Consider the following 10,542-nt stretch of genomic DNA (forward strand, 5'->3'; position numbering starts at 1 on the left):
CGAACTCTTAACCACAGAAAAAGGTAGCCACTGTGATTTCAAAATCTATCTCATGCAAACAAAGCTCCAGACCACAGAATATAGAAAATCAAACCTGAAAAATTAGTTGAAAGGTCACCAAACAAACATACCGAGAAGATCCGCAAAAATGCCCATGCCAAACTGGCATGATTTAGGTGAGGAAAGCAGAGATCTCAGTGATCAATTAGGCTGCCTAATCCGGGTCATCAACTGGATATGATTTAGGTGAGGAAAGCAGAGATCTCAGTGATCAATTAGGCTGCCTAATCCGGGTCATCAACTGGATAATCTTCTGATAACAAGAAAGTAAATCAACAACTGGATAATCTTCTGATAACAAGAAAGTAAATCAACATCTTCCTACCACCGGAGCTGCTATTCATTACATTCTTAATCTCCACATGAACAGACGACCCCACCCCAGAGAGTTCTCTGTATCAATTAACAGCACAATTAACAGCACAATCTAAAGTCCTATTTCATTATTGATTCAACCTAACTTCTTAACTATCACTTTTCTGAACTCATTTCATTTCATTCTTCGTTTCAGCTGAAACAATTATCTTGTCCAACTAACAATGACCATAAACCAGTGACGGCCAGACAGCAAACGAATAACGATTTAAAATCAATATGGAAATTGAGATACTAACCATGGAACAATCAGTGTCCTAAGCATATCAAGAGCAACCAAATGGCCACAAGGAGCGAAACAAATTAAAGAACGTAAAATCAATCTGAAATCGAGATACTAACCATGAACAATCAGTGCTCCTAAGAGTGGATTAAGAGCGAACCAAATGGCACAAGATGGGAAAAAAATTAGCAACAATTATTAAGTCAGCCGTAGCTACCAGATACCGCCAATAAATTGGATGTCCAGTCCGCTGATCCTAAGCTAAAATATCAACGCAAAAGAATGTTGATAAGTAGATCCCAAAATCAAATCTAAAAGAGACATCCAAGCTCCAAAAATAATCAATGTCCCAAGTATAATCAAATAATTAGAAACAGTATAAGGTCATTGTTAGCCACACACAGAATATTAGAACTGTTATAATGTAGAACAGTTGTAAATGTCAGCGTCAGCAAAGCCCCAAGTATAATCAAATTATATTAGAACGGTTTACAAGTTAATTGTAGCCCAGCACAGATTATTTTAGAACAGTTATAGTAGAACCGTCATAAAGGTCAACGTTAGCACAACACATTACCTAAAAATAAGATAATAACCAAAACAGGTTGTAACTTAAGATGGTTATTCGTCAATATTAAAAATTAGGCACACCAATAATAATTTAGAATAGCCTATAAAGGTTAAATATTGTTAGTATGCCCCTAAAAATTAGATAAAAATTGATCTAAAATAGAGATCCAAATTCCACATCAGCTGAATTAACTATATTCAGATTAAGATCCAAATTGCACAAGGATAACAAAGCAAACTAGAACAATTACGAAAACCGGTTAGAACTTAACATACATTTACCTTAATTTGAGATCAAATAAGCCATTTTAAGGTAATACATAGAAGTATAATAAAAAGCTTACTCGTTCAAAAGCAGAACAGAAAATAATAGGAAAAACACTTCTAGTGTCAAACCATAATGAAATCAATCTCGCTGATCAACCTGAAATAGAAAAAAACTTGTAATAAAAAAGTTATAGAAAAAACATACAATTTAAAGCCGAAAAGTATATAGGGAAACAAAAAAACTTAGTGTCAACTAAACAAGCAGAGTTTTTAGTATGAAGCAAACTCCAAAATGACAATAAAAACTATCAAACTAACAAATAGAGCTTCTAATAATTAACGCTCCAATAAAGCTATTCTTCATCACCTAGCCCAACCACAGAGGAACATTGTTGCAGTGTCTTAATGCGAAGTTTTTGCTCTGTAAAATACCAAGGGAATATGGAGGAAGTTTGCCTGCTTAAAGACTGCAAAGGCTACTAAAAATTATATTATCCAGTATGTGCTCGCCTCAATTAGTGTGCTAACTCCCAATGATGATAGCGTCAAGCAATCACAGAAATGAATGAACAAATCCCAATACGAAATTATGCCAACAAAACTCATTTTCAAAATGCTCCCCTTTAGTTCCTAATGTTCTGATTTTGTAATAATTTCTTAATGTAATGCTCGTTAGATACATTATATATTAAATTTAGAATGTTATAATGATTTTTAATAATATTATCATATTTTGTATTGAATTGAGAATATACGTATCTCAATTTTAATTGCTGGCAATTAAGTGGAGGAGGAAGGAGAGATACAAATAAGAGAAAAACAAAAGGACTTTTGACACCCTTCTTTTACCCCCACCTTATATAAGCATGTGGCTCAAAACAGAGTTCTTGTGAGGGCAAGCTTCCTACGACACTTGTTGAGCGTCATTATATTCGTCGAAACAAACTACTATAATGATAATTGCATAAATATAAACTAAATTAATACAAATTCAGTGTTGATAATTATAGGGGGTTAAACTACTTACAGGTGCCTAACAAAGACCGAGATTGTACAACACCTCCAATGTCTGAAATCTTGGGGCAGCCTAAATAATTTAACCCGTGTGGATCGCAACCATAGAACAGACAACAAAGAACATATATATATAAGAACAAAAGCTAGCTTTTTTACCATCTAGGGTGCCAAGTCTTACAATCTACAACCAGCCCCATCTGATACTGTGAACAAGTATAGAGATCAAAATAAGCAACATTTAAAAACACTAAGATAAATATAACACAAAAAACCTACAAATCAAATCAACAGAACAAATTTGAAGATAAAAACTATCAGAAGAAGCTTTCTTAAATTTATAGCGAAACTATTAAAAGCAAACTTCTCAAAATAGACTATTAAAAGAATGTCTCAAAATTTTATTGGAACTATTAGAAGAAACTTTTTCAGATTTTATAGAAAATTTCATTCAATAATACAAAAAAATATTCTGATAACTTAAAATAAATGTAATATAAGCCTCCAGCTTTACCAACCAAGAAGTCTTGGCCTCAAAGAGAAAGAAATCATGTTCCAAGTAGTTGTGGCCAGAAGTCAAAAAAGCATTTCATGTAGATAGAAAGCGACAAAGTTGACGACAGTGCAAAGAGTGTGACAACCGAGAAAGAAACACAAGGACAGGGAAAAGTTGAACTGAGATAAGCTGACATGCAACTCCTGTGCAGTAAACTATAAATTGAATAAGCAACAATTTTCATAATAGACCCTTTAGAGTTTTATTTTTTAAAATCGACTGTTTTTTTTTTATTACCAAACCGCATCCGATTTTGATTAACAGCCAATCACCATCCTTAATAGTCGGGTTGGCACCCGACTATTTAGGAGGGTATTTAAACCCTGATTAATGCCTTAAACACAAAAAATTAAGGCTCTAAGATCAGTCGGGGTGCTCAACCGACTATTAGGAAAGGTGATTAGCCGCGCGGTTAATCATAAATCGGATGTTCGGTTTGATAAATAAATAAATAACCGGTCGATTTTAAAAATAAAACTTAAGATTGGGCTGTTTTTGAAAATTTTGTTCAATTTTGAAAATTCCTTGGGGACCCCAAAATATGGACCCAAGGGGGACATGATGAGGTGTCACCCCAGGGTGCATGATCTATTATTCATGAACAGAGTAGATCATACACCCAGGGGTTGACACCTGTCCCCCCTGGGTCCCATTGATTGGGGCTTCCCTGTAGAACACTCCTATAAATTAGTCTGCCTCAAGCAGCCAATCAGCCGTGGTACAAGGTGAAGGATTTCGGAAAAAAATGTATAGGATATTAAAACAGAAGACAGAAAGATAGCACTTGCATTACAACCAAAATTTTAGCCCATTCAGAGAGCCACAAAATGTACGTGAGTTCTCTTAAATGTCGTTAGAAGTCAAATTTTCACAAGTACGTATTTTGTCCAGATCATTTTCTACAGAGAACTACAACGCGACCTTAGTTTCTCCAACCTGCAAGTTATCTAGTGATTGCAATTTGACAGTTATCTAGGCCCCAGTCCATAAACCCGATGAACCACATTAAAGTAAATACCTGCAATACTTCTCAATCCGATTGAATTGCGGCCCTAAGCTGCATTATCTACTGCGTTACCTAGCACATGTGCCGTCATACCACAACTTGCATACAAAATGAATGTCTCTTAATCTAAGTTGCCCTATGGGTACGGGTATGGGCGTATAGGACAAAAATTCGTTAAAGTTTAAGGACGCGAACACGACTATATACATGTATGTTATGTATATATTTGTATTAAAATCCTATAATTTACATAAGATCAATGATTATTTTTCATTTTACATAAGACTTATCTATAAAAAAAATGACGTGAAAGTGTGGGTCCACTAGTGTGAACACCCGTGCAAAGCATGACATATTTTTCCCCCACTACAGTAATCCCGTTCATTTTTGAATTAATTGCCAACAGTATTTCCTGCTCCGTCACACACATAATTTTTTAAAATGGTGTTCCGTTTTACATTTATACAGTAGCTTTCCTGTAGCATGACATAGTGATATTCTCCCCATTGGATAGGAGGAATAGCATTTCAAATTAACATGTATCTTATTATAATCAGCATACGCCTAAATAAATGTATCATATATTCAAGAATATACACCCAACAAGTTGGTATTTCAATTAAAACATATTGTTATATAATCGAGCATACGTCTGCAATAAATGTGAATAAATGTATGTATTATATTCAAGAAGCCAAGAAGTTTCAGTATGATTCATGTACGTGTTGGTAGATATCTTACCCAAGTAACATAGCCTCTTAGTACTACAAGAAAAATCAATACTAGCAAACAATAAATTTATGTAGAGTAGTGCTTCCTTTTTCGTCTTCCATTACAAGAACTTCACTTACCCTAGTGCCCGTTATTTTGATTAATTCATAAATGTTAACATACATATCAGTACAACGAAAATCAATTCTCTATTGGCCAGGGATGCTACAACAACTATGATAATTTATGAAGCTATTGCCTAGACGATCTACAACCACTGTACTTATCAATGAAGAAACTACAACATTCAGCACCATTGAGGCAAGGATCATATTTTTAGGATAAACTGATCATGGATTAACTTACATCTAAAGTTAAACCAAATTTCCACAATGCATAGTTTCAATGTTTTCCAGAGCAAGTTCCTTCGGGCTTAAAAACTGTAAAACTGCACGTCAGTGACTCTTAAGATCAGCTTAACATACCCCACTTATAGAGAAAAAGAGACACCTGGGAGAGTGTTTGACAAGTATTTTAATAAATGATCATCCGTTTAAAAAAATATCGCTATATTGAGTATCATTGTATTTGAAAAAATTGTGATGCATGTCGGGATCGTATCGCGGTACAGGTACGGCTTCCTGATAGGAGAACCCGTAGTAACATAGCGGCAGTCCTATCATCTTTAGATGACACCACAACTTGTAACAAAAATTCATGTTAATTATTTTCTAAAGTTGTTAACAAATTATAGCCACAATCATAGACGACATCATGCGTTTCTGAAAAAGATGATACCACACCTGTAACAACAAATTCATGTTTATCAATTATTTTCTAAAAGAGTTGTACAAGTTTGCTTATGGCCACAATTATTATTTACAAAACTCATTGACTAAAAGTTGTTACAAGTATTTAGCCACAATTATATGCTTTTCATTCATAGTTTATTATGGCCACAATAATATAATTTTTACAAAAATCATGCTTATCAATCTAATGCAGTTTTACAAGTTATGGCCCCAATTATATGTTTTTATTCATAGTTTTTATGAAATATACAGAATTCATATTTGAAAAATCATGACATAGCCACATACTAAACTTCGGACCTGATACACAGTTAAACATGAAAATGTAGCCACAATCATAGGTCCATATGGTTTCTGAAAAAGATGATTACCAGAACTTGTAACAAAATTCATGTTTATCAAATTTTTTCTAGGTTGTTACAAGTTATGGCCACAATTTATATTTTTCATTCATAGTTTATATGAAAGTAAACAGAATGTCATATATAAAATATTGGAATAACGACTATCAACTTCTGATCCTGTACACAGGTTTAACATGAAATGTAGTTTCATATAGCGCCACCCTTCATCCATTTAATAAGACACTGTCAAAGATCCCAAATAAATCACGATAAATGAACAAGAAACCTAGCGAGGCAGGAAATAAAACAAATAACAAATAATGATAAATGATGAACAATTTATTGTTTCGATCTTGTTGATTAAACCAGAACTACTACCTGATCCATACTACTCTACAATCTGGCAGCTCAAAACCATAGACGAAGTAGTCCAAACAAAAAAGAACTGGTAGTGCATAACCTAAGTTTGCTTTGTTAATGATGAAGTCCTCAGAGCATTATGAAACCCACTCCTAAAAATTAACGAGATAATCTGCTGAATCAAAACCATGCCAGGATTACTGGGCAACAGAGAACTAACATCGTCTTATGGAAGGTTGTTCCTTAAAATATTTGAGCCCTGACCGTAACTTGCAAATATTATTCTTCAAAGAAGATGAACTCATGAATCACAATGAATCTGACGGCTCGAAAGCATAGAACTACAGAGAAACAAAAACATACATTTTAGAAACACAAAAGAAATTTAGAGAAACGAAAGACTTACAGCGCAAACTTTCTATTATTGAAAGCAAAACCCCAAAATGACAATATCGTTGTTCGTCATCAACTGGCCGATCAAAACCGTAGAAGTATTGTGCAACAAAAGACAAACAGTGCCAAAGCAAAGTCTTCTCTCTAAAAAACATCACGTCCTCAAAATATAAACTAGTTTTTGAGAATTAAGGAAAATTTTGGAAACAACTGTCTGTACGCGAAATCAAGGTGGATTAATTCACACAAACAAATTAAAGGAATATGCAGAAGCTAGCTTTGAAAAACCGCGAAGACAAAAAAAATCAAGGGAATCTGCAGAAGCCAGCTTTAAAATACTGCAAAGACCAATAAAGAAACTATGATCTGCAGAAGCTAGCTTTAAAATACTGCAAAGACCACTAAAGGAACTGGCATCTAGTATGTGCTTCAAATAATATGGACTCACCATAATTTAGTGTCAACCAAATCAGAGAACTGAACTAAACAGATCCCAGTATGAAAACTATTTCCCAATAGAACAACTTGCAGTTAAGAAAACCAAAGTTTCTATGGTCCTCAGACTTCTTGAAACGGAAACTTCCAAACTGAAAATCAAGCTATTCTATCACCTGATAAGTTTGAAGCGATAAAAGCAGAAATGCAAAACAAAACCCTTACAGTGCCCAACTCCAGATTGCTCCATAAATAATCTCCAGTCCTCAAGACCATCTGGATTGCTCTCTACTCCACAGTCTGGAAAATCAGAGCCATACAACAAACCAATAGAACAAACCAATGGAATATAGAACATAAGCCAAAATCAGTGCATTATGCCACCCTTCATCCATCTAATAAGACATAATGTCAAAGATCCCAAAAAGAATCACGATAAATGAACAAGAAACCTAGTGAGGCAGGAAATGAAACAAATAATGATAAAAGACGAACAATTTATTGTTACGATCTTGTTGATTAAACCAGAACTCCAGAACTCCTACCTGATGCAAACTATTCTACAATCTGGCAGCTCAAAACCATAGCCGAAGTAGTCCAAACAGAAAAGAACTGGTAGTGCGTAACGTAAGTTTGCTTTGTTAACGATGAAGTCCTCAGAGCATTTTGAAACCAATTCCTAAAAATTAACGAGATAATCTGCTGAATCAAAACCATGCTAGGTTAACTCGGCAACAGAGAACTTACATCGCCATATGGAAGGTTGTTCCTTAAAAGATTTGAGCCCTGACCATAACTTGCAAATATTATTCGTCAAAATCAAAATCAAAGACGACGATAAAAAAAATTTATTGGGCAACAGAAAACAGATAGCATCTAGCCCAAGCTTGCCCCATAAAAGATATTCTTCACGATTTCTGAAACGAGAACCTCACTAATGAAAAAAAATTGTTCTTCACCATCTAACAGATTAGAAGTATCGAGGTGAAGAGAAACAAACTTGCGATGTAAACACGTAAAGCATAGACAAACAAAAAAACTTGCAGTGTCAGTCAACTAATGCCCCAAACTTTCTATCATTTAACTTGCGATGAGAAAGCGTAAAGCATATGGAAACAAAAAGCTAGCGGTGCCACTTAACATCCGAACTTCCTATTATTGAAAACAGAAGTCCAAAATGATGATAAAGATATTCTTCTTCGTCCGGCTGATCAAAACCAGAACTTACACTGCCTAAGCCAAGGTTGCTCTCTAAAAAAATATCAAGTCCTCAAGACATAAACTAATCTTCTGAGAATAAGGAAGAAGAAAATTGAAACGACTCTGTACATAAACTTGTGCATTGCTTCAGGCAGACTAATCAAAGGACTAGAGAATTAGCTTAAAATACCGTTATCAATCACAGAACTGAACTGAACTGAACCGACCAACTTACAGTTAAGCTAACCAAAGGTATGTACCAGATACTGTCCACGGCCACTCTTCGAACCGAAGCTTCCAAATTGAAAAGAAACCTATTCCTTGCCATCTACCAGATCAAAATTCATAAAAGAAGAATTGGACAGAAAAAATCATACAGTGCCTAAGTTGGACACCAAAAATCTTACAGTACATATCTCAAGACTGCTCAGGAAATGATCTTCAATCTGGTATATCAAAACCATAGAACACCTATCAGAATCAACGGCAGCACTACTACCAGGACTAATCCCCTTAACCATCTGAAAATATCAACAGCGAGCAATGCCCTAAGCATGTCCAAGAACGACCAAATCACATAAGGTCGGCGTTAACATACCAGATACCCCAAGAATTGTGTGTTTGGGATCCAATTAAGGTACAACCAAAAGAAGTCGCGTTAACATACCAGATACCCCAAGAATTGTGTGTTTGGGATCCAATTAAGGTACAACCAAAAGAAGTCAGATCAGCAGAGCACAGAATGATAAAACTGATCTAAAGACAGATCTAACTCCAGCACACAAAAGAAGTCAGATCAGCAGAGCACAGAATGATAAAACTGATCTAAAGACAGATCTAACTCCAGCACAATCAGGACCCTATAGTACAATCAAAACAATTAGACGGTTATAAGTTCAACGATAGCATACCAAATAATTATAACAGTTATGAATTAGTGCCACGACAAATAGAATGGTTATAAGAATGTTAGCACATTTATATTTAACATGCCAGGCACCCAAAAAAAAAGAAAAATAGAAAAATAGATGAAATTGATCTAAAATAGAGATCCAAATTGCACAAGAACAAACAAAATAAGTAGAAAGATTGTGAAGTTAGCATTAGAACACATGTTTATCCAATAATCAACGATCAAGTTAACCAATTTATGGTAAAATACTAAGCCAATTTATGGTAAAATATTAACGAAAAGGATCGGTTAATTCGATGAACAACAATCTAACATAGATATCCAACATACATTCGGCATCCAGATCCAAACTGCACAAGACAAATCAAAATAAGTAAAAAGAATATAAGGTCAGCGTAAGCAAAACTAGAGTCCTAACTCCATAATAATCAGTACCTTACATATATTAAAGATCCAAATAACACGAGATGAATCAAAACAAGAAGAAGATAAGGTCAGCGCTGGCAAATCATAGGCAAAACCTGATAGGCCAGAGACATAGACAACGGTAAAATCAATATAAAAGAGAATAATCATGATCGAGATCTAAATCGGACATCATAAAACAAAATAAGGAGATCGATAAAAATTAAAGAGCCAATAACCCGTCAGAGGTTAGAATCAACCCAAAAAAACCTAATAAATCGTTTGATCTAAGATCAACAGAAGATTCAGTGATCAGAAGTTACCAGAAAACTAAAGATCCAAATCTAATCTTTAAAATATCAACCAAAAAACCAAAAAAGGTCAGATTAATAGAATAGAAAACGATAAAATCGATCCAAAATTGAGATCCTACCTCAACAACGATCAGTGCCCTAAAATTATTCAAGATCGAGATCCAAATCCCCCTAACGTATCATCCAAATCGCCCTAACATATCATGGATCAATAATTCCAGAATAATTAGTGGATACATGATCGAGATCGAAATCGCACGACGAAACGAAAAAAGAACACAGAGCTGGCCTCAAATCGAAAGCTACCAGAGAACGACCCAAAAAAAAAAGGAAAGGACGAGAAACAATGTGGAGATGTTCTGTACATTAAATAGGAGATTTAAGTCGGTTGAGGGTATGGTCGGTTTGTGGTCGGCGAGGTAAGTGGAACGCGGTTTCTAAAAAACACACGAGTTTCCAGCGGCCCGAGTAGCATGAGGAGGTCAAAATCGAGAAGTTTCCAGTAATTATTCTGTTGGACAAATTTTCGAAACCAACCCATTTGACGTTTTTATTGCAAAAAACAACCCCTTTCACATTTAATT

General features: G+C 34.9%; 1 long non-coding RNA gene across 1 annotated transcript; it reads right to left on the reverse strand.

The window, feature by feature from the left end:
• On the reverse strand, nt 9,277-10,401 carry LOC109851375. Its single transcript, XR_002249790.1, has 2 exons — nt 10,078-10,401; nt 9,277-9,760 (listed from the first exon to the last, which is right to left on the reverse strand). It is a non-coding gene; the product is annotated as an uncharacterized LOC109851375 (long non-coding RNA).

Source organism: Asparagus officinalis, chromosome 8 (genome assembly GCF_001876935.1).
Source record: "Asparagus officinalis chromosome 8, Aspof.V1, whole genome shotgun sequence".
In the NCBI taxonomy this organism is placed as follows: domain Eukaryota; kingdom Viridiplantae; phylum Streptophyta; class Magnoliopsida; order Asparagales; family Asparagaceae; genus Asparagus; species Asparagus officinalis.